General features: G+C 40.0%; 1 protein-coding gene across 3 annotated transcripts in view; it reads left to right on the plus strand.

Annotated features, from left to right (window-relative positions):
- The window catches only part of RSPO2 (R-spondin 2), a 144,482-nt gene that overhangs the window by 1,604 nt on the left and 116,681 nt on the right, over positions 1 to 26,197 (plus strand). The window lies entirely within an intron of this gene.

Raw genomic sequence — 26,197 nt, forward strand, 5'->3', positions numbered from 1 at the left:
AATTTCCTGACCCACGTGTGCCCTAAATCCTGCCCCAGATAGTTTTAGATACGGTCTGGCATGGATGTGTGTGTGTGTGTGTGTGTGCGGTGGAGGAGGAGGTGGTGGTGATGGTGGTGGCAAGAAATGTCAAATTGCCTGGGAGAACAAGATTTGCCAAGAAAAAAAAAAGCAACACTGTTGCCCTTTTTTCTGGAACCTGAGAGGAGATGGGTACTTAATGAATTAAGTAGGGACTCCTGCTCTGGCTTTCTCAGGAAGTTCTCCCCTGCAGCGTGAATGTTTTTACAAATAGGCCCACATTGCCCTGTTGGTTTGTTTTCTCAAAACCAGTCGTTTTGGAGAAGTTTTGTTTTTGTCTTTTGCCCTTAATGAAATTAACTTGAGGCTTTTTAAATGCTCACTTCATCATTTGTGTCGAGGGAGAAAGCAGATGGGCACCTCTAGGAAGATTTCAGAGAATGAGACATTAGCGTCCACGTATTTCTGGACTCCTGTCTTCCACTCTTGCTGGGGGTGGTGGCTAGGCCAAGTGCGTTTGGAGCTTGTGGGGCCAGACACAATGACGTTTTCTGGAGGGATGTAAACATAAACCCCACACCACACAGGCATAGAGTAGAAGCACCAGCGCTGGGCTCTTGCACAACAGCTCTTTGTTAGCACCTGATGAGAGTCAGTTGTCTGACCACCAGCTTGGTCTTTTTTGCTGTTAGCATTTGTCATGAGGCTTGTAGACCTCGATCTTGTTTTTCCATGCTATAAACGTCTCTTGTCTGTAGAGGCATAAGGACTCTGGCCCTGCAGCTAGTTTTGGAGACATTTATATTATTGTCAACATTGCTGTTGCTATTATCACTAATAATAATTATTAATTAGCATTTTGAGGGGCATCAAGCTATTCTCATGAGCTGAAGAGCTTGGCCTATTCCAGAGTAAAGCTCGGGGTCACTGATGATATATAACTTTTGAAGAACAGAATTTTTTTTATTGTTGCTATGTATCTCTGGCTTATTATATATTATACTTATTAAGTATTATTAAGAACACATATCCTTTCTCTGAATCATTTCTGACATTTGGAAATATTTTTTATTTTCAGAGATTACTACATAAAAGGCAAGGGAGAAACTCCTCTCCAAAAGCTGAGAGAGTTTCATGTCGATATCTGCCTTTGAAAAATGATTCTCTGTCTCTTCTCACCCTTTCCAATGGAGTCCTCTCTCCATGCCATTGTTATATTCCCAGGTATTGCTTGGCAAAAGTGGCAACTTTTTTATTATACTGTAGTCCAAAGTGTTTGGAGACACTACACCCACTTTAAAAAAAAAAGAATTGTAATCAGTTTTTCTGGAAAACACCAAAAACACATAAAGTTTGCAAAATACAGAAGTACCTAAAGCTCCTTGGCACATTCTTGATGATTACATGACTTATTGATTGAGGGATAGATTTCTGATTCGCTGCTGGCTCCTGTGGCTGAGTGGGAAAAGAATTAAGCACACTGTCTAAGAACTTAAATTTAGAGGTGCTGCTTGGCAGAGAAGGGCATTACAGCACTTCTATGGCCAGGAGTGATACTGCATGCATTTCTTTCTCCCATAGGGTCATCTCCCAGGCTCTCTGCCTGTGCTTTTCTTCTTGTGTATCTGAATCAGATCCCGTTTTGTTTCAGAGCTTCCTTTAGCAAAATCTCTCGTAGCGGCTGCTATCTAGAGCCCCAAGCTCTGCCATTTAAAAACCCAACCAGAAAGTATGCAACAGTGGCTTGTGCCAAATCAGCCTTGTTGTTTCATCCAGTTTGAAGGCCTTCAAGTATATGTCGAGTGGTATGGCTGTTTTAAAAACTCCTATCAAAGTGTGTTTCTGGACTTCTCTCCTGCAACAGATGTCTCTTCCTGAATCCAACGTTTATGCCTAAAATAACTACAGTTTTTTTTTAAAAAGTGACCATACTATCTGTGCCAACAAAGGGAGCACTGTTTTTAATTAAAAGTGGAACTACTTAAAGGGCTGGCTAGACAGTGCAGGGTCATAGTAGCCTTTCTGCCCTGCAAGGAAGCTCAAGGAGTATATTGTGAGAATATTGGAATGAATAGAGATCTAACTCAAGTTGTGGGAATTGTCCCTCTTCACAAACTTAAGCTGGTTTTAATTGATCTCATGTCCACTGATTGATCCTGCACCAATTGTTGTGCATACCCAACAATTGGCTTTTCCAAAGGAGATTGATTTAAATTAGTTTTCTTCTTGGTGAATGCCTGCCCACCAGCCATACCGTGTCAGGAGTGACAGTTGACATGCTGGCTGGCTATTGTGGTACCAACATTTCCCCCTGGCCCCTTTGTTTTGCATAGTGGCAGTTAAATATTACCTTCTAGGAAAAAAAAGTGATTACCACTTAAAAAAAAAAAGGTGTTGTAGCATAAAAGATGAGTTATTTCCTTGGCTTTGTGCTCTGATCTAGGCAGCAGCAATGGCACCAGGATTGGCTAGGCTTGCCCCTGGGACCTGCTGGTTTTTTTTTTTCTTTCTTTCTTTCTTTCTTTTTTGTATTCCATCTGCAAATAATCAAACCTTCACTGTGGCACATTCTCCGGACTCCTTTGGCATCATGTTTAGTCTGCTCCATGATCTCAGATGCTCCTTAATATCATTTTCTTAATGAAATAAAATCTTTGGCAGAGATCAGATCATTTAGTCAGTTAAAATCAATTGCATCCAGTCTGAAATAGAGAGCAAATGTACCACTTAGCCCTATGTTTTATTTCAAAGTTAGCTAGAGGATTGAGAAAATAAAATATCAACCTTGTCAACTTTGGGGCAAAACTTTGTCCTGTGAAGACCATCATAGACTCCCACTGGATTTTCTTCCCTTTATTTCATAAAAGTGCATTTAATGGTCACTAATAGGGCCCAGCTGAAACAATTTTATTAATTAGGCACAAACACAGTGCCGAGAATGCATATCTTTGTAGAAGGGACACACATGCTGATATTTTGGCAGGCTGATTGACAACTTATGTTTTGTCTGTGTAATAACTGTTCACATTTGTCAGCCTCTTCATCCCTCGTCACTCAGTATGCTGTCCCTACTAGCTACTGTTAACAACCACTGCTCTCTGTCTTGGGTTCTTGTGATTTAATTGTATTCTTAAATGGGGTTCTCTAGGGTGATTGCAAACCAGATTTTAGAGCTGAATTACTGAAAATATAAAATATTTTTTTAATAAAAATACTTCATTATGGCCTTTCAGAACTTCTTGAGCTTGAAATATGGTGGCTTGATCTTCTACCATGTCCACTCTTCGGATCTGCTTGGTTACAGCAGAGCCAGGGATACACATAGAAAAGAGACTTCGTGAGGAAGCCCTTGGAAGCAGCCAGGCTTAAGGAGCTATGACTTGAGTTGCTGGTGGGTGTGGCACTCCAAGAGCTGTTGCTGATTGCATTTTCTCTCAGAAGCTTACAGCACTCCTCCATCCATAACATCTTGTGTTCACAAAATTACGTTTGGCTCCTTCTACAAAGATGAAGTGTTTATCACAAATAGTGTGCTGTGTTTCTGGCAGCTGAGGTTAAAGAAAAAGATAAACAGTTTCTCTTTAACTGTATAGAGCTAAATTAATTTGTTTGCCATTTATAACTCAATGAAGAGTTTGGAGGTACTTGTTTTCCATAAGTACTTTTTAATAATGGCTTATTTCTTCCAGTATCCTTTCAAAAAAAAATACAAACTACCACATGGAACATATTAACCTACACTTAAAAGCTTCAAAATACATTTCGTATGCATGCTTACTTTCTTAAGTTCCAAAGTAGTTCAGAAAAGTTGATGTGATGTTTAACTTTCAACATAAACATGCTCTTTTCTTTTCTTCACTCTTTCCCCTGCATTGGCTGCGTTTGCTCGCAAGCATAATTGCATCAGTTTTTTTTTCTGGCCAGTGTTTTAACCAGTACAAGGAGGTCAGGAAATTGCTGAACTCAGACCAACATCTTATTTGCCACTGACATTTGGAAAGGATTCAGAATAGGTGATGTTCTCTGAGCCGTCCATTTAATTCTGGCTTACTTTATCTGCTCTTCAAACCAAGCCTGGGTAGAATCCAATGTTGCAGCAATCACAAGTTGGAAGTGACACTTCTAATTTCTTAATGCAAAACTACCTTTTGATTTATTCAGGAACTGTCCAGTTCCTAGATTATCCAGGCTACTTATTCTTTTATTTCTTTTATTCCAACTGACTCCCTTTAAATCTCTTTCCCTGCTTTTTGGATATAGTCACTCTTACCTCCCCACCCATCCCCCCAAATCTAGGAAATAGATGACAGAGGAATCTTGGTCTGTTGATCCTTGCTGAAAAGAGGTGTGCTAGGCTTTGGGGTTACGATAAAGTTATTTTTTTTTTTTGGTTACTTTTCAAGATGTCCTTAGGGTCATTACCCTGCCCTCTCAATATGCATAGCAAATCAAAGATTAATCTCTAGGGAGCACCACAATATAGTTTCAGATGAAACAAAAAGTACCAGATGATAATCGCGGTACTAATATGAATAGATAATATATTATATGCAGGTCTTATAGTGAAGGTGTGTATATGTGCATATTTTTGTGTGTGAAGAGAGCACAGTAGAAAAGGATAATGGAGATTTAGCTTTTTAGAACTAAAATGATAATTTTACTCACTTTTTTCTTGCCTTTCATTTCCTTGTGAGTTTCTCTCAGGATGTAAAGATCGGGATCATGGTAGAGTGATGCAATGAGGGTGTTGGTTTTCTCCAAGGCCTCTCGCACCTCAGTCTCTCCTCTGGGACTTTTCTTTCTGTTGGACTCTTCAGGTATTCTGCCACGCTGCTGACCGAATGGTTTGTTTTAAATTATGTTTTTTTTTTTAGTTCACAAACACAGTAATAGGCTCTGTTATGGCCTTTCCACACGTATGTGCCATCACAGTTTTTCCGTCTTGAGTCCCTCCCACTGACCTTTCCCGTCATTTCCTGTCTTGCTGGGCACCTGCTTCTTCTCAGATAGTGACGCCTCCGTCTTCACATCCCGTGTGTTCTTTAGCCTTCTCTTGTCCCTTCACCACCCTTGTCACATCACTGTCCAGTCTTCTCTCCGTCTCTTCACTGCCCTTTTCTTCTTTGCTGTGCTTGGCTAATCTTGCGGGTGTCATTTACTTGGCAGTTGCTTACAATCTGGCTTCTATTTCCATGTTGTTTTCTGAAAGGATTTTTCTATTCAAGATTATTGGCCTTTGCTTTCACAGCCGTGTTCTTTAACAGCAAAACATAGGTTGATCAGTGAGTTATCCTTTTAGAATAACTTAATAATAGGTCAGGCAGTGGTAAGGCCAGCCCTTAATCATAGCACTCAGAAGGCAGAGACACTTAGATCTCTGTGAGTTCAAGGACAGCCTGGTATGCAGAGCTAGAACCAGGAGAACCAGGGCTATACAAAGAAACCCTGTCTCAAAAAACAAACAAAACAAAACAAAACAAAAAACAAACAAACAAACAAAAAAACCAACCAACCAACCAACTAAACAACAACAATAACAACAAAAACAAACCAAATAAACCAACCCACTCAATAATTTTATAATTTAATTTTATGTGATGTATGGGTGTTTTGTTTACATGTCTGTTTATGTACTACATATGCAACTGGTGCCTAGGACCTGGTGACCAGGAATGCTGATTCCCTGAAACTGATTTACAGACAGTTGGGAGCTGCCATGTGGATGTTGGCAATTGAACCTGGTCCTCTGGAAAAGCAGCTGCTACTCCTAACCACTGAGCTATCTTGCCAGTCTGCAAAAACATTTTCTTGATGGCCATGCTCTCTCCTTTTCTGGTGACACAAAGTTTTGATACTCCATTACTCATCCCTCAGGAGGTATCCTATGTCTTTTTTTTTTTTCAATAATGTTTTTTTTTTTCCTCTACCCAGTGACACCACAGTGTATGTTTGGTTCCAATTTTCTCTCCATTCTTACTTGTTGTTCTTATTCAGAATAGGTGGGAGCTATTATTTATTTACCTTCATTCTCTTTATTTTCCCTCCCATCCCTGTTTTCTCAACTCTTACTTCCAGAAACAGTCTTCAACTCTAGTTCTCAAATTTTCGTTTTAGGCTTCAGATTACATCACACTCTGATTTCCCAACAACTAGTGATACTTGGATAGATGTTTTATGTAAACTCGGGCTTGACAACTCGTTTCCTCCTCATGGCTCTCCCCTGGATGTGTGCCTGCGCTCGTGTTCCTGGCTTCCGCTCCGGGGCTCCCATGTGTTAAGGCCGTGAGCTTTGCTTTTGCTTTGACATTTCTTTTGCCTTCTAAAAAAATTTTTTATCAGTTTATCACAGTGGGAGCTATTCTTTATTGTAGACTATGCCTTAGATATATTTATGTTTAATTAACATGCCTTTTCCATTTCCAAACATGTTTCTTGTCTTGGACCTTATAGCCTTTTAATTTAACAACATCTCTGGTTTCCACACCCCAACCACTTCTCATGCTGTCATCTGCATCATTTTCAAGCACAGATCTACTCATATTATTTGCTTCCGAACCCCCAAACACTCCAGCCTCTATTTTACCTACAGAGTCAGTGTCAGCCTCTCTTCCATGGTTGCTACCGTTCTCACCCTTCCCAACCTCCTCCCACTTCCCACAACACCACAGAGTTAAACTGCCTCAAGTGACTTCACTTGCATCGGTGAACGGGTTAGGGGACCCAGTCACAATGCCATTGCTTCTGGGCAGCCTTCCCAGAATTACCTGCTGGCCTTTTCTGAGGCCCAATGACATTATACCTATTTAATTTCTTTTCGTGCTACTCCTAAGTGATTCTTGATTTCTTTCTTATTCTTGTTATTTTTGCTGTCTTTCCAGTTTTGAGCTTCTGTAGATCAGCATAGACTACGGTACTGACATCTTGACAAGCCTTGCTGTACCCAACAGAGTATTCCCTACACAAACTGCAGTGTAAACAAACAGATACTGAATAGATTTCATTGTCTGTCCTTAGGGGGTGTTGGTTACTTAGGATTTACAGTGTTTTACGCATAATTGAAGTTTTAATGTCAGCTGCAATTCCATGGCCATGTAAGAGCATCCTTAGCCGCCAGCACACAGTGTACTCTTTGGAATTCACAGTATGCCAACACATGCATGTGGACCCAAGCACCTGCTCGCCGTTTAAATGATATCCGGTAGTTTCCTAAGTGGCTTTTGACTAGGGGGCAGGGTAGGAAAAATTCCTGGGACAGGCATACCTATATTTCTAAAAACACTTCTTTCAGAGAAAGGGGCAGCAGTGGATTTGTATACCCTGGATACTTTATTCGTATGAATGAATAAGTCATCAAGGAGAAATTAAATGAAAGCTGTGCACTTTCTGAAAAGGCATTAATAATAGTACTACATATTAGTGAAGAAACATTTTAATCTTTATTTTGATACTTGCAACTTCAATATAATACACCCAAGAAAGCATAGCTCTGAGAGACAGAGGTATGCTCATGTGTCTATGAAGTCAAGTCCCATCGTAGATGTGAAGAGGCTATATTGAGTTAAGTTATGTAATTCCTCTCAGAATCCTGGCATTTCATTGTTACATGTAGGTGGGGGCTTGCTTGATAAGGAAGGTGACCTGCTTAGTAAGATTATGTGAATTTTCTAGCTAATAATTAAGAAAAGATGAGTAGAACACACCCTAACCCTTCTGAATTAATCAGCATTTTGCTATATAAACATTTACAAAAAATATAAATCATTTTTAATTTTGATGCAGAAGGTTTGGAGACTACATACTTTTATTAGTCTCAAAATATTTTACATCTCATAATTATACTAACAAAGTACCGACATTAAATAACTGGAAGTTATGGTTGAGTAATTAAGGGACCATAAGTATGTTGTAGTAAAAAATTACATAATTGGTATGTTTTCACAGATTTAATATATGAGTTATAGCCCCTCCTTATTTCTGATACTCTAAGATCCAGAACATGTGACTATGAACATATTTGTGCTCGCATTTGTCCTTATGCATGCATTTGTAGTGGCATGTATTTTATAGATATACATTTACTTCTTTACTCTAAAATGTAGTGGAACCAAGTAGAAAGTAGAAGTAGCTGTTCTTACCTTGTCATTTGAAGAAAAAATTTATAATTTACCTGAGGCCATTCCATTTTCATGATATATTGATAAAAGAAATACTTACCCATTTGCCTGCTCATGACATTTAAGCAGAGGTGATAATTTGGGATTCATGAGATGGGAGTGGGTGGGAGGGCAACAGCTTTTGTATGCTTCCTGAAATTAAAAGCAAACCTTGTTTCCTTTGCGGACAGGGAGGACAAGCTAGATCTAGACCTTTCCTTAAGGTATCCAAGTGGTCCAAGCTTCCTCTCTTTCCTTTTATAGTTTAAGAAATGTTGGATAATCGAATAATGGAGGAAACCTGAATGAACACAGTATCCAACGGCTGTGTGAGGTTTCAACCATTCTCTAGGGACACAGCTTTCATAAGGCCACATCAAAGCTTCATCAGATAATTACTTTGTCATAGTTCCCTTCTTCAAAGATAATAGCTCACTTTTCTAGTGACTAAGACCTCCCTAAGAGAACACATGTCTTCCAAAGCACCATCTTCCAGCCACAGAGAGACAAGAAACAGTGCCACATGTAAAGACTCAGTCTCCATTCCACAGATATGAATTTCTCATGATGTTGTGAAATTTCCATGGCCTTTTTACTGTGCACAGATGTTAGTTGGTGTGTTGGTTGCCCCCATTGTCTTGTGTCAGCTTCTGGTATATAAAAAAAAAATCAAGGCTTAAAGAAGGCTGTTCCTTCCTGAGGAAGCAACATCAAAACCATCACAGTTTATGCATTTGGATTAAAAATGATAATTGATAATTCTACATCTATTCAGAGAGCTTATAAAAGATACTAAATATAAAGGAATATGTTAAAAGCTCAAATGATCTAATTTCATCTCAATAACAAGGATTGTATCTATCTACCTATCCATTTCTGTCTTCAGGGAGATAGTTACAGTGATTTAAATCTCTGTTCTAATTTTCAGCCAATGATACATAGCACCAGTTACAACATGACCTGAGGCATTGGACTCTTAGTCCACAGAATGCTTAGAGCAAGGGTTTGGTATTCTCGCATCCTGGAGTGCTGTGCTTATACTGGATCCTAGCTTCTGTGTCAGCACGTCCAATGAGTCTTGTACTGCAATGCCTTTCGTTCCTTACGTGTTGCTGAGGAAATACAACTTGTGAACCAACCACCTCAGCAATTAAAATGTATAGACCAATAGAGGGCACACTCTGCATTCTTTTCCTGTACTGTTCTAAACGTTCTGTAGGGCTCATACCTATTTGGTTCCTTGGCAGCTCTGCTCTCCTTTCTCCACCGATAATGTGATTATCTTGATGTCGTTAGATAGAGAAATAAAAGCAACAAGTACCCAAAGCTTTAACTCCTTCCAAACACTTTTGGCATGGGCGCCTTATCTTCTCTCCAGAAGCCACCCTCGCAGTTTTAGTGCTTTTGACATGGATATTAAAGTTAGAATTTGTCTTAGTTTACAGTTAAACACCTGATTCTATACTCTCTTATAAAAATGTCAATTTAAAATTATTATTGAGCTATTTTCCATTAAAGTGCACGCTAAAAAGTTTGCACTGTTGATAAAGTTTGGAGTTGCCTAAAGCACTCCAAATTAACATTTCTCTTTAATCTTTACAGGTGGACTCATCACACAGGCAAATGTAACCTTCACATTTTAGAGCTTGGAAATGGTCATCTAATCTTATATTAAAAATATAAAATTTACCCTTTTCAAAAAGTTTACTTTCCCCATCTTCTATAATAAAATGTAACTCAGGGTTTAAAACTCTGTTACTTCATTCTTCTCTTCCTCACATGTGTTCCAACACACCTTCCTGGTACTCAGAGCTGACTTTTAATATACAGGGTTTTATGCTATGCCATTGTTAACCTTCACAGTTACCTAAAACCCTCCCCCCTTTTTTCCTCCAAGATTTTGAAGCCCAACTTTGCTTTATTCCATTGGGATGTCTTATCTGTTTTTCTCTCTCCATGAGGATTAATTGAATCATAGTGCAGTATGCATCCTATGATCAAATGGCACATCCTGTACACATCCCCAAAACAGATCCCTTTGAGATAAGTGTTGGTTGTTTATGGTTGGTCTATGGCCCTTGATGGTCTTTGAATGCCCCGTTCTGTCTGAGAGATGCTTGCTGAAGGTCCAGTTACCTGGAGAGAATCTCTGTCAGGGCTCCCACTCCCCATACTTATATAGAAACTAAAATGAAGCAGTCTTGGTCTTTAATTGTGTGTGTGTGTGTGTGTGTGTGTGTGTGTGTGTGTGTGTGTGTGTATGCATGTGCATGTATGCACATGTGTATGTGTGTGCATGTGTTATTGATAAAAATAAAATTTGAAAAATAAACCAAATTTTGGCATATTTTGATGTTGTAAATATGCTTTCTCTCATAAGTATGCACCCCTTCTCTTGGTATGTGCATATATTCTTAAGGGTCAGGCTTTTAGGGCACTGTGAGGGGCTCTTGGGTGCTAGTTCTGGGCTATGGTATGAAAAGGTAGTAGAAAACAGCCTACGTTAGACGAATGGAATGAACAAACTTGCCAAAATTTGTATTTTTTTCAAGGATTTGATACCTACCTAATGGTGTAGAGGAGGTGGAATTGTTTTCCTTGTAGCCTTTATTTTACGTGGCCTACCTTCCTTTTCCAGCATAGCATGGTGGAGAGACTTTTCTGGGGTCAGGAGACCGACTAACTAGGAAAAACAAAAACAACAGCAATAACAAAACCCAACAAAAACACACTGATGTCTGTGAAGTGGGCACTTGGCAGTTTCTCTAACTACTTTTAGTAGCTAGTTTGAGGTGAGTGTGTTGTGAAGATGGGGAAGGATGTTTGACCACCCCTGATGTCAAGTCGTGCCATAGACAATATGACTCCTGGCTGAATCCTGCCAATTATGAAAGATCTTTTCCTCTTCCTTTAAGACGTGTTATCTGAAAAGTGAGGAAAAGCTTGAAAACTCCTCCTTGTAGATTCAGTGCCTGAACTGGAACTTCAGTGTGATTGACTTGCCCCTCTATGCATTAGTCCTTTGTAGCTTCCAAGGGTGAGCTCAACATGCCGCTGACTTGAAAAAATCTCGCTGCTGCTCTAAAGGCTTCTGCATATCACATACTCCAACTTGGTTAAGTTCAGAAAGGTTCGAAGGAATTAGAGATGGTAGGGGGGGTTAGTTCTAGGAAAAAAAAGAAAGAACGGAGACAAGATCATCTCCAGTACATCAGGATCATCAAGTGAGAAGAGAATATGAATTATTCTACCCTTGAATTATTATAAAATTAAAGAAATTCATAAGGAGGAATATGAGTGTTGATAATTAGAAATTATCCATCCATTAAACAAAAATAAAAAAAACCATACTTATTAATTAAAGAGGCACTTAAACACCCTGACTTTAGAATTTGCTTTTTCCAAGCAACAGGAACCCTTAAGGGTGTGTGTTGAGCAGGTAATTGCCCAAAGCAAGATGTTTGAGGACCATTCACACAGGAAAATTTGAATGTGAACAACTGAGTTCACGTGGTACCTCATAGATGCTTACATATTCATTCCTGCTCACAACTGTTTGAAAAAAGATGCTGAGACTCTCGCCATTCTAAGCAGAGGACTTGTCACAAAATTGCTTCTTGGAGTATTCACCAAATGCCTGCACCATCAGTGTGGCCTTCAGTAATAAGTAATGCGCTTTGATGCTTGGTCACATGTTTATCACTTCTTACATGTCATTGATGTCACTTTGAAGAATTACAGCTATAACCACCATGAGTTGGTACCACATAAATATTGTATTCCACAATAAGGGAGCTAGAGTAGAAGACAAGTTCTTGACAAATACTGATTAACAACTACAAATTGAAAGAGCACAATGGGTTTAAAAAGCTATTTGGATAAAGAAGTATAGGAACTTCCCCTTAAGCTACTGACTACAATTATATATTGTATTTGATAAAGAAGGAATTGGCGTTCACTGGAGAGAATTCTCTGGCTTAGTGGAGGCCTCTGTCTCCAGTCTTATTTGAAGCAATATTTTATTAGAAATTCAATTAAAGATGAATTGTATGCAAACTAATTTTTTTTTTGTAGAATGTGAAAATAGAACATTTAATATGTTGGCTGACTGTACAAACAGAGAGCAGTGACTGGGCATGATGGGATGAATTTACTAATGAAATCTTAGCCTCAAAGAATAGGGCGGGAGAGGGAGGGACAGTGGGAGCAGAAAGGTGCAAACAAAGGGGAAAACAATTGGGATGGTAATCTGAATAAATTATAATAAATTCTTAAAAAAGAGAAAAAAGAAAAATCAACCACCCAACCCAATTAAAAAAAAAAACACATAGAACTAATTGTTTGAGTTACTTAGAGAACTAATTGGAGACCGTGGATATTAGTTGCAGTAGTTGTTGTTTTCGATAGAGTCTTACCATGTAGACCCATCTGATCTGGAGATAACTCAACTGATGGCACCTCTTCTCAAATGTGTCATTTTGGCAATCAAGATTAACACCATAACAATTGGTAGGCATTTAAATTCCTGATTCCCCTGTCTCAGCTTTGCTACTGCTAATATAATAGGTGCATGAGACTACATTGAACTTTGTTGATTTTTTTGTCTTCTCTTGTGATTATGATGTGACAAAATGAGAATGGGCTGTATTGAGAGATGTATTTATCCTGATTGAAGAGTAAAGGAATGGAGTCCCCAGTCCAGGGCAGTCTTCTGTACTATTCTGAGCACTGCTCCTTTCAGAGCTGTATTGGAAGTGCACATTATGTTGTTGTGTTATTTCCTAGAGCTGCTGCAGCCCAGCGACACATTCTGGTTGGATGAAAACACCAGAGACTTACATTCCCACAGGCTCGGAGCTGCGTGTCCAATATTAAGACAATAATAAGTCAGCCTCTGCTGAGGCTCTAGAGGGTAATTTCTCCTTGTCTTTTCCTGCTTCTGGTAGATTAGGATTCCCACGATGGCTGGTAGGATGACTCTAGCCCTTGTCCCCTTCATATGCTTACTTTCTTCTGAGTTTCACTCTCGTTTCTAATGAGAACCAGATTCGCTATGTGTGGTGGCACAGCACTGTGAGTCCAACCATTTGTGAAGCCTAGGAAGGGAGGATCGGGAATTCAAGGCCAGCCTGGGATGCATGGTGAAACTGGTGGCACTCAGAGGAAGGATAGCAGGTTACCAAGAAGAGACTTGATACCCTATGATCATATAGAGGGGGAGGTAATCCCCCTCAGGAACAGTCATAGGGGAGGGGAATAAGGGGAAAATGGGAGGGAGGGAAGAATGGGAGGATACAAGGGATGGGATAACCACTGAGATGTAACAAGAATAAATTAATAAAGGAGAAAAAAAAGGAAAAAAAACCAAAATAATGGCAGGTAAAGAATACCAGTTATATTGTATTGATATTTAACTTACTGGTATCTTGTTTACAATTATAAAATCCTTGTTATATGCATTATACAGTAATGGATATAGCATATTGGTTGCATCAAAGCCTATAGTCCTTAAACCCTATTTTATTTTTCACAACAGCCCCATAGAACAGATACCATTATGTGATAACAGTGATGCATAGCATAGCTGATGTAGCAGTAGAAGTGAGAGAAGCCAAGTGTATTTCACACGAATCAAGTCATCATAACGGCAGTCCATGGGCTTGGGATACAGTGGACTTGGAGTTGGGATGTTTTAGAGGTACTCCATGCATGTTAATGCTTGGAGTACACAATTTCCAGTTTCTGTCTGCTTGCGGAGTTCTAATTAACTTCACGAATCTAAAGATTCACTCATTCTTTCCTTTATAGACTCAATCCACACTTTGCTTCTTATTTCTTGGCCCTTTTCCCTGAAGCTGAACATGGGGTTCAGCTGTCTCCCCTTAAAGCTCATTGTCCTCTATGAGCTGTTAGCACCCTTTAAGGGCACATGATAGCAATGTCAAGATTGCCTCTGCCATGGCCTCTGTGCGGTTAGTCATCTTGTGATGCTGAGCATCTGAGTAGTGGCATGGGGAAGCACATGGGCTGTTCCTATTTCTACACTATATACAAAGTTCTTGTGAGACTATCGAAGTGCTTTAGAATTTTATACATGAGCACTCTGTTTACGTTTTTCCACCCCTCCCTTTCTCCCTGCAATTTCTGTGCCCTCTTTATTCTTGCTTCAATGCCTTACCTCTTTTTCGTCTTCAGTTGTTACATATGTGTGCATGCATGTTTGCACATAAACACAGCCTGCTGAGTTTATTTAGTGTTGCCTGCATGTGTATTTGTCTAGGGCAGACAGACCACTTGTGGACTCCCCTGTCAGTCAGGAGGCTTCACCCTGAAGACGGTGACTCGCTCTCCCTCCCTCTCTCCTCATCCCACCCATCAGTTGCCTTGTGGCTCCTCATGGAGGGGAGTTCTCACATCCATATGAGCGAGGCAGCTGGTGTTTTTGTGCAGGTCTTGTCCATTTGAAGCCTCTGCGATGTTTTAAAAGTGCACAGCAAGGCGGAGGGATAGAATAGCAGATCAATTTTGTGTCTATCATGAAAATTAAATAGTAAAGAATTTTCTATACTCAATGTTGTATCATCTTACTTTTGTTGAAATGCTATAAAGCAAATACCAGGTTTATGCTACCTTATGCTATAGATTTCTGAATGCATTTCTTATAAGCATGGACTTGGTTTCCACCCCCCATCCCCCACCCCAAGACTGTAATGTCATTCAGGTACCTAACGAAATTAGTTCTTCCCTTGGCAATATGCCAATTATTGAGCACATATAGTATATCTCCTCAATTATTTCAGTTCTCTTTGCATAGCTGGCATGCAGAACCAACATTAAAGAAAACTTACTACCCACTTATTCATTTGGTTGAATGTACCTAAAGATTCTCTTAAATAGTTTGTTATAATTTAAATGCCTATCAATTGTTATGGCTAATCTTGATTGCCAAAATGCCAACATTTTGAGAAGAGGGACCATCAGTTGAATTATCTCCATTAGACTGGCCCACAGGTACACAGATAATCATCTTTTTGGTTGCCCGTTGATGTTGGAGGCTGTAGCTCACTCTGGGCAGTACAGTCCTAGGCAGGCAAGTTGGCCTGAACTATGTAAAAATGCTATTTGGGTAAGCCAGAGGATCATGCCAATAAGCCTTGCTCTTTGGTAGTCTCTGCTACAGTTGCTTCTGGAAGGTTCCCTCACTGGTGAATTGTGACATGGCAGGTGTAAGAGAAAATATGTTGCTTTCTCACTCAACCTGCATCTAGTCTTGATGTTTATCACAGCAACAGAAAGCAAATTAGACCATTATTATTCATGTTAATCCATTTCCCTGTGACATTTCCATGTGTGTATCACACTTCTTCAAAGTTTTGTGATTCTTGGAATAATATTTCTTTGCCACTTGTGTGTGTGTGTGTGTGTGTGTGTGTGTATGCGTATGTGTGCATGTGTGTGCACATGCACTCACCATTGGGTTGTTTTTTTTTTTAAGGTCAAATTTCTACTGAAGTTTAACCTTTGGCATTTGGTCACTTGTTCCTTTGTGTGGTTCACTAACTTCTTCCTTTATTGTCCACAATTTCAGCCAACTAAAAGATTTTTCTGGGAGCTTTGATTAGATTCAGGTTCACTCTTCTGGCTAGGATATTTCACAACAGTTGCTGTGAGCTTCACGGTACTTTACACCAGAGGGCACAGCACACACAGCTTGTGATGCTAAGAGTAGGAAATGGGTCATTGTGGTACCAGCTGGGCTGGCTTGATCCTTTCATTGTCGGTTTCCCATTAGCCTTTCATCTAATGCTTTCTTCTACTGATGATCTGTGAGTCATCAGTTTCATTAGAGGTTGCAAAATAGTGTGGCTTAAAAAAATTCTTTCTACCTTTATTAGCTGAAACTCTGTTAAAAACTGTTCCCTTTCAACCATAGATAGTTTGCTGTGTGAGAGAGAGGTCTCAGCAAAACTAAGAAAAACAGACACACAAGTGAAACCGAAACCCAAGAAAGCCAAGGCAAAGCAAACATACAACTCCCCAGTTTTCTGTTAGCTACTATATTTTCACAGAAAGGAGTTGACCTGCATGAAGCAAGACCACCGTCGATTTTCATGACAGGAGAATGAAATGCTTTCCTTTGTCAGACCACTGCTTGTCAGATGGGGGAGGTCAGATCTGCAGCAGCTTCTGTCACTCTGTCACCTGAGTTCCCTTAGCCATCTTCTCCTGGCACTTCCTGTTAATGGCTTTCAGCGAAGCCTCCTCTGAGTGGGCAAGCAGCTGCTTCAGCCTGGTGTACTGTGAGGTTCATTGAGTTAAAAAAACAAGCAAACAAACAGAAAACAAAAAATGCTTGGTGCAACTTAAACTCCCCGTGGAAGGTTTAGGAAGAAGGGGAAGAGACGGACGTCTTTGAGACCAACTGTGTGTTTAGAATACAAACAATGCCACCTGAGAGGATTTGGTTTCCTCAAAGCTTGACCCCACATGCCAGCTAGCCACTTAAACACTGTGCCAATAGCCCAGTCATGGCTGATTTTCTGCTAGGTACTTTCATCTTGTAATCCTATAGGAAAAAGTGGTTGATAAATTGTTTTTTGTTTTTTTTTTTAAAGCTTTCCTATTCCATGGTTGCAGCTAATTTTTCCTGATTATAGAAATCTTTATCTGGCTAAAAATGGGCTCTCCATAAGTTAATGATGGCATGGAATTTATAATAGTTTTTAAAATCTAAAGTTATATTTACAGTTTTAAAAATTATTGAGATTAAGTAGCCTTTTATTAGTTACGAATATGTATTTGTGAAATTTAAAACTCTATGTAGGTCTTAAGAACTCTGTTTTCAGAAAAATACTATACTGTTGGTGTGCCTTCCTTGTTCATAAAATACATTTTGAAAAATGTTGCTGGGCACTGAACCCAAAGCCTTAGAGAGGCTCCCGACTACTCAGCCACATTCTAGGCTATGTAAAAAAGCAAAAAGAGAAGGAAGCATTGCAGCTAAAGAGACTGACTAGATTGTGGGCCAGAAAATAAAATGAGGAATGCTTACAGATCATTTTATTAACAAAAGAAAGGATGGATTCTTTTCTTTAACCTGTACAGTGTTTGCGCAGAAAGCAAACAAACATATGACGTTTAGTAATTGAGTATAAAGACATGATTTATTACTCTTATCACCCTTTAAAATTTTTTAGCTTCTGAAAGTTGTTTTTGTCATAACCTACTACTATGTCAAGATGTTTAGGTGTTTGGTCTTGGGACCAAATAGTAAGTTTTTCATACTTGCATTCATGTAAGAAGTTAGCTTTAAAAAAAAAAAAAAAGAAGTTAACTTTTAAGAATCATAGTTTCTAAAATGAATGTGAATTCTAAATTTATTAATTATTAAGAGGCAGCAGATATTAAGCAATGATCATTGTTAAAATTTTGGTTTTTTAAAAAATTCCAGTTGTGTTTTTCTTTTCTGACATAAGCAAATAATTCAGGGAAAAAAAAAACCCCACAAGTATATGCTTTTAACTATTGTAACAATTTGAAATGTCTGCCCCATAGAATAATTGTCATGAAATTTAAAAATTATTTCCTGATAGACAGCTTATGCTGAAGATTATATTTTAAGGTTTTATTTTTGGCTTTGTAGTGTGTGCATGTGTGTGTTGTGTGTGTGTGTGTGTGTGTGTGTGTGTGTGTGTGTCTGTGTGTGTGTGTGTGTGTGCGCGTGTGTGTGTGCGTGTGTGTGCGTGTGCATGCAGTTGCCCGCAGAGGCCAGAAGAGGGCATCATATTCTCTGGACCTGGAGTTACAGGGAAGTATGCGTATGACTTCATGGCCTGATGTGCTAGGAACCCAAGTCTTGTTCTGTGGAGGAACAAGAAGAGGTCTTAACCATTGAGCCATCTTTGTAGCTCTAATGTTGATAACTTTAAAACACTGATGTGTTTATTTAAAAAAGCTATGAATGATTGAATATCCTATGCATTTCTTCACAGTTTTTTCTTATGTGTCACTGATAGAATAGATACTATAATGTACTATAGTCATTACAGTTATTGGCTGCTTAATGTGTGCCAAGCATATTTTCTTGTTCACTCTGTTTTGGCTTGTGATGCTGGGGATTGAGTCCAGAGGCTTAGGTATGCTAGGCCAGTTCCACACCACCGACCTATTCTTCAGCCCCTTGAAACATAGTTCTTCAGGCCAGGTATCGTTTAGTCATCCCAAAGCCTCTTGACAGGACGTATTTCCTCCCAGTTTTCAGAGGAAGCATCAGAGGCACAATTTGGAAGTGGCCGACTGGAGTTTCAGAGTCGGCACCCTGGCTCAGCTATGTCTTTTACCTTCAAGCTGGAGATGTGAGGCTCTTGATTTTTCTAGAACATTGTACTGTTTATTGTTCTTTAGACGAGAACGGTGGCTGTATTGCTTTGGGCCTCTGATAATGTTTTATTTTAAAATAAACTTAGTGCTTAAAATCTGTTTCCATTGAGGATAAGGGCATCTACTTCCCTAAACCCCAAGTAGAACACATTTAAATAGGAAGACAAGACTTTGCCTCCAAATAAGAGTATATGTTGATTTTTATGGCTTAAATCGCATTCCTTATTATTTTCAGTAACACATATTCCCTTCTCTAGTATAAACCATGTTTTTTTTTTTTTCTCTAAATCTGCTGCCATTTTTGGTCATCTAAGGGCCATCTTCTTCCCTCCCCACGCCGAGCCCTACAACTCATCTTGTGCCCTCTTCTCCACTGGGCAACAAGTTAGGAAACGAGTCCGAGTATTTAGTTCCCCAGGTTAAGTGCTTTCATGGAATATATGCCCATCATACCCCAAATACCTCTCAAGCTCCTTGCCCAGTCTGGAAGACATTGCTCCTGATCCGTGTCTGCGTTCTAACTTCTCCCCTGTTACCTCAACTCCACCTCTTCTCTCTGTTTATCAAACACTCACATTGTGGTTCTGGGTCAACAAGTTTCTCTATCAGGGGCTCACTTATCTTCCTCTAGTTCCAGCTCCAGTATGTTGGATCAGCTGTGTATTTCTCAGCAATAATAGAACTTTATGTTCCTGTGGTAGGCAACACCACGCATTTGTTGGTTCCCTTTTTCTTTTCTTTTCTGTTTCCTTACTAGATAGTGCTTTTCCAGTATCCTTTTCAAGTGGGAGGGGCCATGGCCTGAATTTTGATTTGTGAAATGATGCAGTCTACCCCCCATGCTTGTCCCTAGTAAGCCCTTTGTGGGAGTCACTCATGATGCCGTATCCCTCTTCACTTTAAGAGAGGAAATTTAATGGAAACAGAGTCAATACTTAAGATTAGTTAAATGTGAGCCACAACATCAATTAACAAAATAATACCAGTATTGGCATGTTCACCTAGCCAGCTTGCCTTGGTCTATGCCTCCCACGTGCTAGGATCACATGTGGTGACCATACCTGCCCCTGCCTGGCTCTTTATGTGGATGCTAGAGATCAGAACCCTGGTGCTCAAGCTTATGTGGCATGTAATTTATCCACTTTGCCATCTCTCCAGAACTCCTCCCTACACTGGTCCATCACTTGTCTTATGATACAGCTTTAACAAGACTTTTGTGATCCCAAGTCTTGTACCAAGTTTTCACCATGACCTCAAACCATTTGTTCACTTTCTCCATGCATTTCTATTTTTATTGATGAGGCCTTTGGAAAAGAACCGGTTTAAAATATTTTTTTCTAAATCATTTAACATCTGTTAGGACCCACTGTAAGAAGTAGCCAACTTTAATGAAAAAAACAAAACAAAACAAAACCCCATCGTCTTTGTGCCACGCCCCCTCCTGCTGATGGAGCCACACATCCTCCTTTTAATTGTGCTAAATTTGTAGTCTTGAGGTAGACCCCATCTGTTCCTTCCAATTCCCTTTACCATTTTTCATCCTCAACTTGGTGACCTTCAATGGCATGCTGTTTAGATTATTTTATAGTGATGGAATCCTATTTTAACATTCACAGAGCTTTCATTTGCCTGTTTTAATTTTCAGTTTTTTTGTTTGTTTGTTTTCTGTTTCTTCATCAAATGTGGTGGTGATAGAAGGGGAAGTCGGGGCCTGGGGAAGACGCTGCTTATGGCCTCAGCTCTGTGCAGCTCTTGTGCGCATCCTTACCAGAGAGTTTGTTCTTAGAGGATTTTTTTAAATTCTCATGCATTTGAGGTATGTTGCTATTGCCATTGCTATAACTACTACTTTCCCAGGAAGAAATCTGAAGGTTTAATCTGGTTTTAGTGAATCCAGGACTCTTGCTCTGGGTGGCCATAGATGACTTTCTCTTCCTTGTCTTACAGTAAATGATGCTTTGTTCTCTGCTCAGTCCTGAGATGGGTGGTGAGAGGCAGACAGCTTGTCAGGCACTGCCAGATTTCAGGCCCTGTTCAACTTTGACTTGGTAGGGGTAGTAGTTTTCTCTAGAGACTTTGTTATTTGTGTTTACAGTTCAGTTACTCTGCTTTTTTACCTCCATGGCAAATGGAGTTTTTAATTAATGCTGCCTTGTCTCCAGATACTAAAAATGAAATCCCCTTGACTTTCAATTTTGGTTGAACTAGAAATAACCATCAACATAGGTTGGAAAACAAGATAAATACTCACATACATGTAGCCTAGAATAAATGATTAGCATCTCGCCACACTTGCTCCATTAACGTATGCCTCCATAATGTAAAAAGCATTTCATTTCTGCCAGAAGGCCCTTCTGGGGCCATGGAAAGAGGATTTGAAAATGTAACAGATACAAAACAAGGGGTCTGGAGGATGCTAAATATATCACAGTACTGACTAACTGTAGTGGAAACAGAACAGTGATTTTCCTGGTGTCTTTTCTTTACCCAAAGACTTTAGTATAGAGTAGCAAAAAAGCTTTTAAGTAATTCTGAGCTTGGGATGGGAGGATGGAAAGAAGTCTTTGTGTTCTTCCTAAATGTGAGTGTTTTAAATGGGGGACAGCAGCGCCTAAATAACTTGTCATGAAAGCATTTCATTTTTGAAGGTCAAGATTCCAGGTGACTGAAAATGACTATTTTAACTGCTGGACATTTAAGAAACAGACACACAGTCTTTAACACATTCGTTTCTCTGGCGTAGGCTTTTCTATAACTTGGCTGGGTCCGACCCCCTTGCCAATGTTGCTGGGATTTGCTTTCCTAAAGCTTCTGTGATCCTCCTCACAAATTGGTATGAAGTATGTCACGAAAGGCGAGGATCTGCATGGAGAACACTCTAGGCCAAAGCAGCCAATCTTCAGGAAGTTGCCCAGTTCCCTGGGTGTTAGTTTTCTCTGTTCATCCAATGGATGTCACTAGCACCTACCTACGTAGGATAACCATATAGACTAGATCATAATGTTTCAAGAGTGCTTAACATGGTACTTGGTAATAGACACAGAGTAAGTTTTGTTTCACATTTTCTGCAAAATTAAGAATCTGGCAAAAGCAGATCCCTTGGCTTTAGAAAATAAAGAATAATCTTATTGTGTTAATCTCTTACTTGCCCCGTGACCTTGAGTGGATCCTGTAGTCACTGAGTGAAAACAAGAACTACCTCAAAGCTGTCCTTTATTCTCTCATTGAAATTTGATAAGAAAAATATGTCGTGTTGTGAAGAGCATGTGTGTGGGACGCATACCTTCTTCATTATTAGAAGAGAGACCTTTTGTTGGTAAAACAAGTAATTACAAATTTCCCAGAGTTCCTTTCAATATGTTTGACCTAGACTCTGACCTAAGAGCAATTGGGAGTTGTAATTAAATATTTGTAATAAGACTCCATGCATAGACTGGACCAATGCCCCTCCCCCACAACACAGATGTAGCTGATGGGCAGCTCTGTCTTTATGTGCGGCCCCTAGGAAGGGGAGGGGAGGCTGTCTCTGATATGGACTCTGTTGGCTGCTTTTTGATCACTCTCCCCTGGCAGGGATGCCTCACCACGCCACAGGGGAAGAGGATGAGCTCAGTCTTGATGCTAGTTGATGAGCTGGGGTGGGTGGATGGGGGGCTCCCCTTTTCTGAGGGATGGGGGGGGGAGGGGCAGCAGGGAGGAAGGATGGAACTGGGAGGAGAGGAGGGAGGGGCCTGTGATCAGGATATAAGTTGAATAAATAATAAATAAAAATAAATATTTGTAATAAAATTGAAAGTCTTGGATGGTATTTCTGGTCACATCCGTCTTTAGTATTTCATAGCCATGGGTTTCATGAAGTAAAATGGAAGAGGAGGAAGATGATGATGACAAATACTGCAATCCTTCTATGGGGCATCTGTTGATAAGGAAGTGACTATGGTTGCTACAACCCACTGGACCACTCATTCCTGTTTCATGCTGCTCCTGTCAGCTTATAAAGCACAGTAGCCATTGCTTCTGTCTTTGCTCCACTATTCTACTCTGTTTGAACCTGCCCTAACTATATTTTCTACTTAACTATATAGGTAAAGGCTTAGTATTTCATGCAATTTGAACAGTGTATATATATTATTTTTTTCTAGAACTATACTGTGGATTGCCCTTAACCATAGATGGGAGAAAATTGTCAAAGAGTAAATATTTAATTTTTGCACATTTTATGTTTATTTTGGCTGGATTATATCAGTATAGTGGGTGTGACTTGAATTACAGTCTTGACATGTGCTTTGCACAGACTCAAGGGTGCGAGAGCTGCGTTCTGCAAACAATGCTCAAGGCTTCTGGTACCCAATTTTAATCTAAACAGTAATCTGGTCAGATAGGATATGGTTGTTCCTTTCCAAAATGTTTGTTTATAAACTGGTCACTTTACTATTTTGCCTGGGAGTCTTAGCTCTTCATTTTCCCCTTTTGCGTCATACCACGGTCACAACCTAACGGTTTCGTCTGTCACTGACTAGACTGTGTTCTTCTTCTCCAACCTTCTGTATAGTGTTAAAGAAGTACTTATTAAATGCCTCATGGTGCGTGTGTGTGGCAAGAGGAAAATCTGTAATTGTCCTTGATTTGAATGTTCCGCAAAGCAATCACATCCCAGATATTATAATCCAAGATAAACGATAGCACATTTTATCTTTGCATTTGTGAAATCTTATTATGCCATTCTACAAATGTGTTAACGTTTTCTTCTCATAGAGCCACAGGCCTGAATTATGGCTGCTCATTAACAAATGGCTTCCATGCTTTGACACATGTGTGTGCGAGCCTTATTTGGACAGAAACTGCCTTGGTTTGCATTGTCTGGAATAGTGCTGTGACTTTTTTTTATAATGAACTATACCTGTTCTTTTCTTTGGCCCCTTGGAGATAAAAGAGGTATGTAGTGTTGTGTGGATATTTACTTATGTTGATCTGACACAAGGATTCTTCATTCCCTTGAATACAGATGGCAAAGTAAAGGGGAGAGAAGATTATGTGGCTGTGTTTTGTATTACACAGTTTAATTCCAAACATATATGTGGATATATATATCTTGGAGTTTGACTCTGTGGCTGTCTGGATATAGTCAGCAGTTAGTGAATTGTTCATATTTTCCCTGCAAATTACTTATGACAATGTAGGAAAAAATTTAGTGTTTAAGACCTATATGTCTGGATAACATATACAAACAAATGACTATTTTTTGTGTGTCTAGAATAAAAAAATGAACAACACAACTCAGATAACTTTGCATTACAGTTACATATGGGTCAGACTATTCTGCCTCAGCTCCTGAAATTGTAGTACCTTTAAGTCTTGGTATTTAGAGAGTGAATAAAGTATCCTTATGATCTTGAATATATCATGCTATGTAATCAATGGAGAAAGGAATTCATATTTGTTTGGAGTTTGAACCCATGTCTAATGCATGGACTTTGCAACCAAAATATTAGTCTTATATCTTCTAGGATCAGACTCTTTCCCTTTGTAAATTCATCCCACTTTCTCTTTGCACTGAATGATGAGTGGCTTTTTATGAGCACTCACTCACCCAATGAGAGTTTTGCTGGAATAGAAATTGGGACCTGTAGCTTCCTGTGGGACTCCTACTCACAGAGCAGGGGGTGCTTACGTGCTCACTGGGTATTGGGCATTATGTTGGAAATATATATTTTTGTAAGTCAGTAAACACATTGCTTTTGTTTTGTTTATTTTTCAAGTGGAAAACTGAGGTGTTTTTCTTATTTCTTTTTTCCTTTAAAGTTGATTCAAATACAGCCAAAGCTATACATGTCCTTTAAAATCCCTGGCCATCACTAATGAAATGTTTTGCACAAATGGCTCCTTCATTTCACTTTCCCTTGAGTATTCTGCTCTGCAGGGACATCTTTCCTTCCTGTCCCTGGCTGGAATGGCTGTCACCAGGCTGCAGAGCACTCACATTCCATTGCTTCCTGCCTGCCTATCACAGTTACAAAGTTCAGCCAAGCTGTCACGGGTATCTCTTAAATTTTCTTTCAAATTAAATGTGGAATGAGAGAACGCTGGCTTGCTTCAGAAGCAGAGGTGCTAAGACAATTCTTTGGGCTCTCTCCAAGATGCGTAATTTTCCTCAACATTAGTAAAAACTCTAGCCAAAGACAGCCATTCCCCTGTAGCAGTTTACCAGGAGAGTGCTCTAAAACATTAGATGCAGCTTCACAAACAAATTTTTGCTTGTTCTTCAGTATAAAGCAAATAGTCGGCTATCCTTCCTCTAAGTGCCACCAAGTCTCCCCATTCAGGGTTAGGGTTAGGGTTAGGTGGCACTCAGAGGAAGGATAGCAGGCTACCAAGAAGAGACTTGATACCCTATGAGCACAGACAGGGGGAGGAAGTCCCCCTCAGTCACAGTCATAGGGGAAGGGAGGAAGGGGAAAATGGGAGGGAGGGAGGAATGGGAGGATACAAGGGAGGGGATAACCACTGAGATGTAATATGAATAAATTTAAAAAAAGCAAAAGTCCTTGTTCAGCAGTATTCCACAGATGAAGCAGTTGAAAGGCACCCTGCCCTGGTAAGGCTGCAGAGCCTGCAACAGATATCTATTCCTTGGCATCTTGCTGTTTGACACTAGGCCTTTATCTTTCTAAAGCTTTTACCAAAAAGAACGTGGGCTTCTAAGTGGCAAGACATTAACCTTACATGTAAACAGAGGGAGCAATTTAATTGAAACAAACATCCCCCTGCAAGTTGAGTATACTTACCCATAAGGTTAAAAGCGCCATTTGTCAAGGCCCTTGCTGCTGTATAATTGCTCTGATCTCCCTCTCTTCCTCACTGACTGGATGCCCCAGGCTGTTTTCACTTTCATCAGCCTCAATTTAGGATCATTCCTATTCAATGTCTCTACCTGGTGGTCAATAATAGCTACTGCTCATCTTCGATTTTTTGTTTGTTTGTTTGTTTCTTTATGCTTAGTGTGTTCCAGCTATGCGCTTTACCAGTGCTGGTTGCATTTAAACTTAGTAGCAGCTGGATGTAGTTGGTGTGGATGGTGAAGCTTATGGGCAAGGGGTTGAAGAGGTCAGTGATGTGAGGCCCCAGGATCCTCCAGCTATCCAGTAATTCCCCAGTTTTGTGAATCTGCCACTCTGCCTGCTTCCTCCTGCCTTCACCAGCCTCTTATCGCTGGAGTCCGGTCATGAAGCTTGTCCTCACCTGCTCTCTGACCAGCCCTTGCACTCAGAATCTCCTTCCTCAGGCTCCTCCCTGCCTTTGGGCATCTGGAGAAAGCCACGTGAGCAACAAATTGGTTCAGTTTCTGGACTGGCTCCACTCGTCATCTTGTTGTCAGTGTTTTAACGAGTGCACATGCTAGACAAATGCTCTGCCGCTGAGCTATATTCCCAGTCTGTGATTTTCCAAACTTCTACTGCAACTGCTAGATGAATGATGATTCATATTCTTTCCCTCCCTCCCTGCCTCCCTGCCTCCCTCCCTCCCTCCCTCCCTGCCTCCCTGCCTCCCTCCCTCCCTCCCTCCCTGCCTCCCTGCCTCCCTGCCTCCCTGCCTCCCTCCCTCACTTAAGCATTTCTCTTCTATTTCCCATCTTCACTTTCAAA

The sequence above is a fragment of the Acomys minous genome (genome assembly GCF_964271855.1).
Source record: "Acomys minous genome assembly, chromosome: 12".
NCBI classification, from domain to species: Eukaryota; Metazoa; Chordata; class Mammalia; order Rodentia; family Muridae; genus Acomys; species Acomys minous.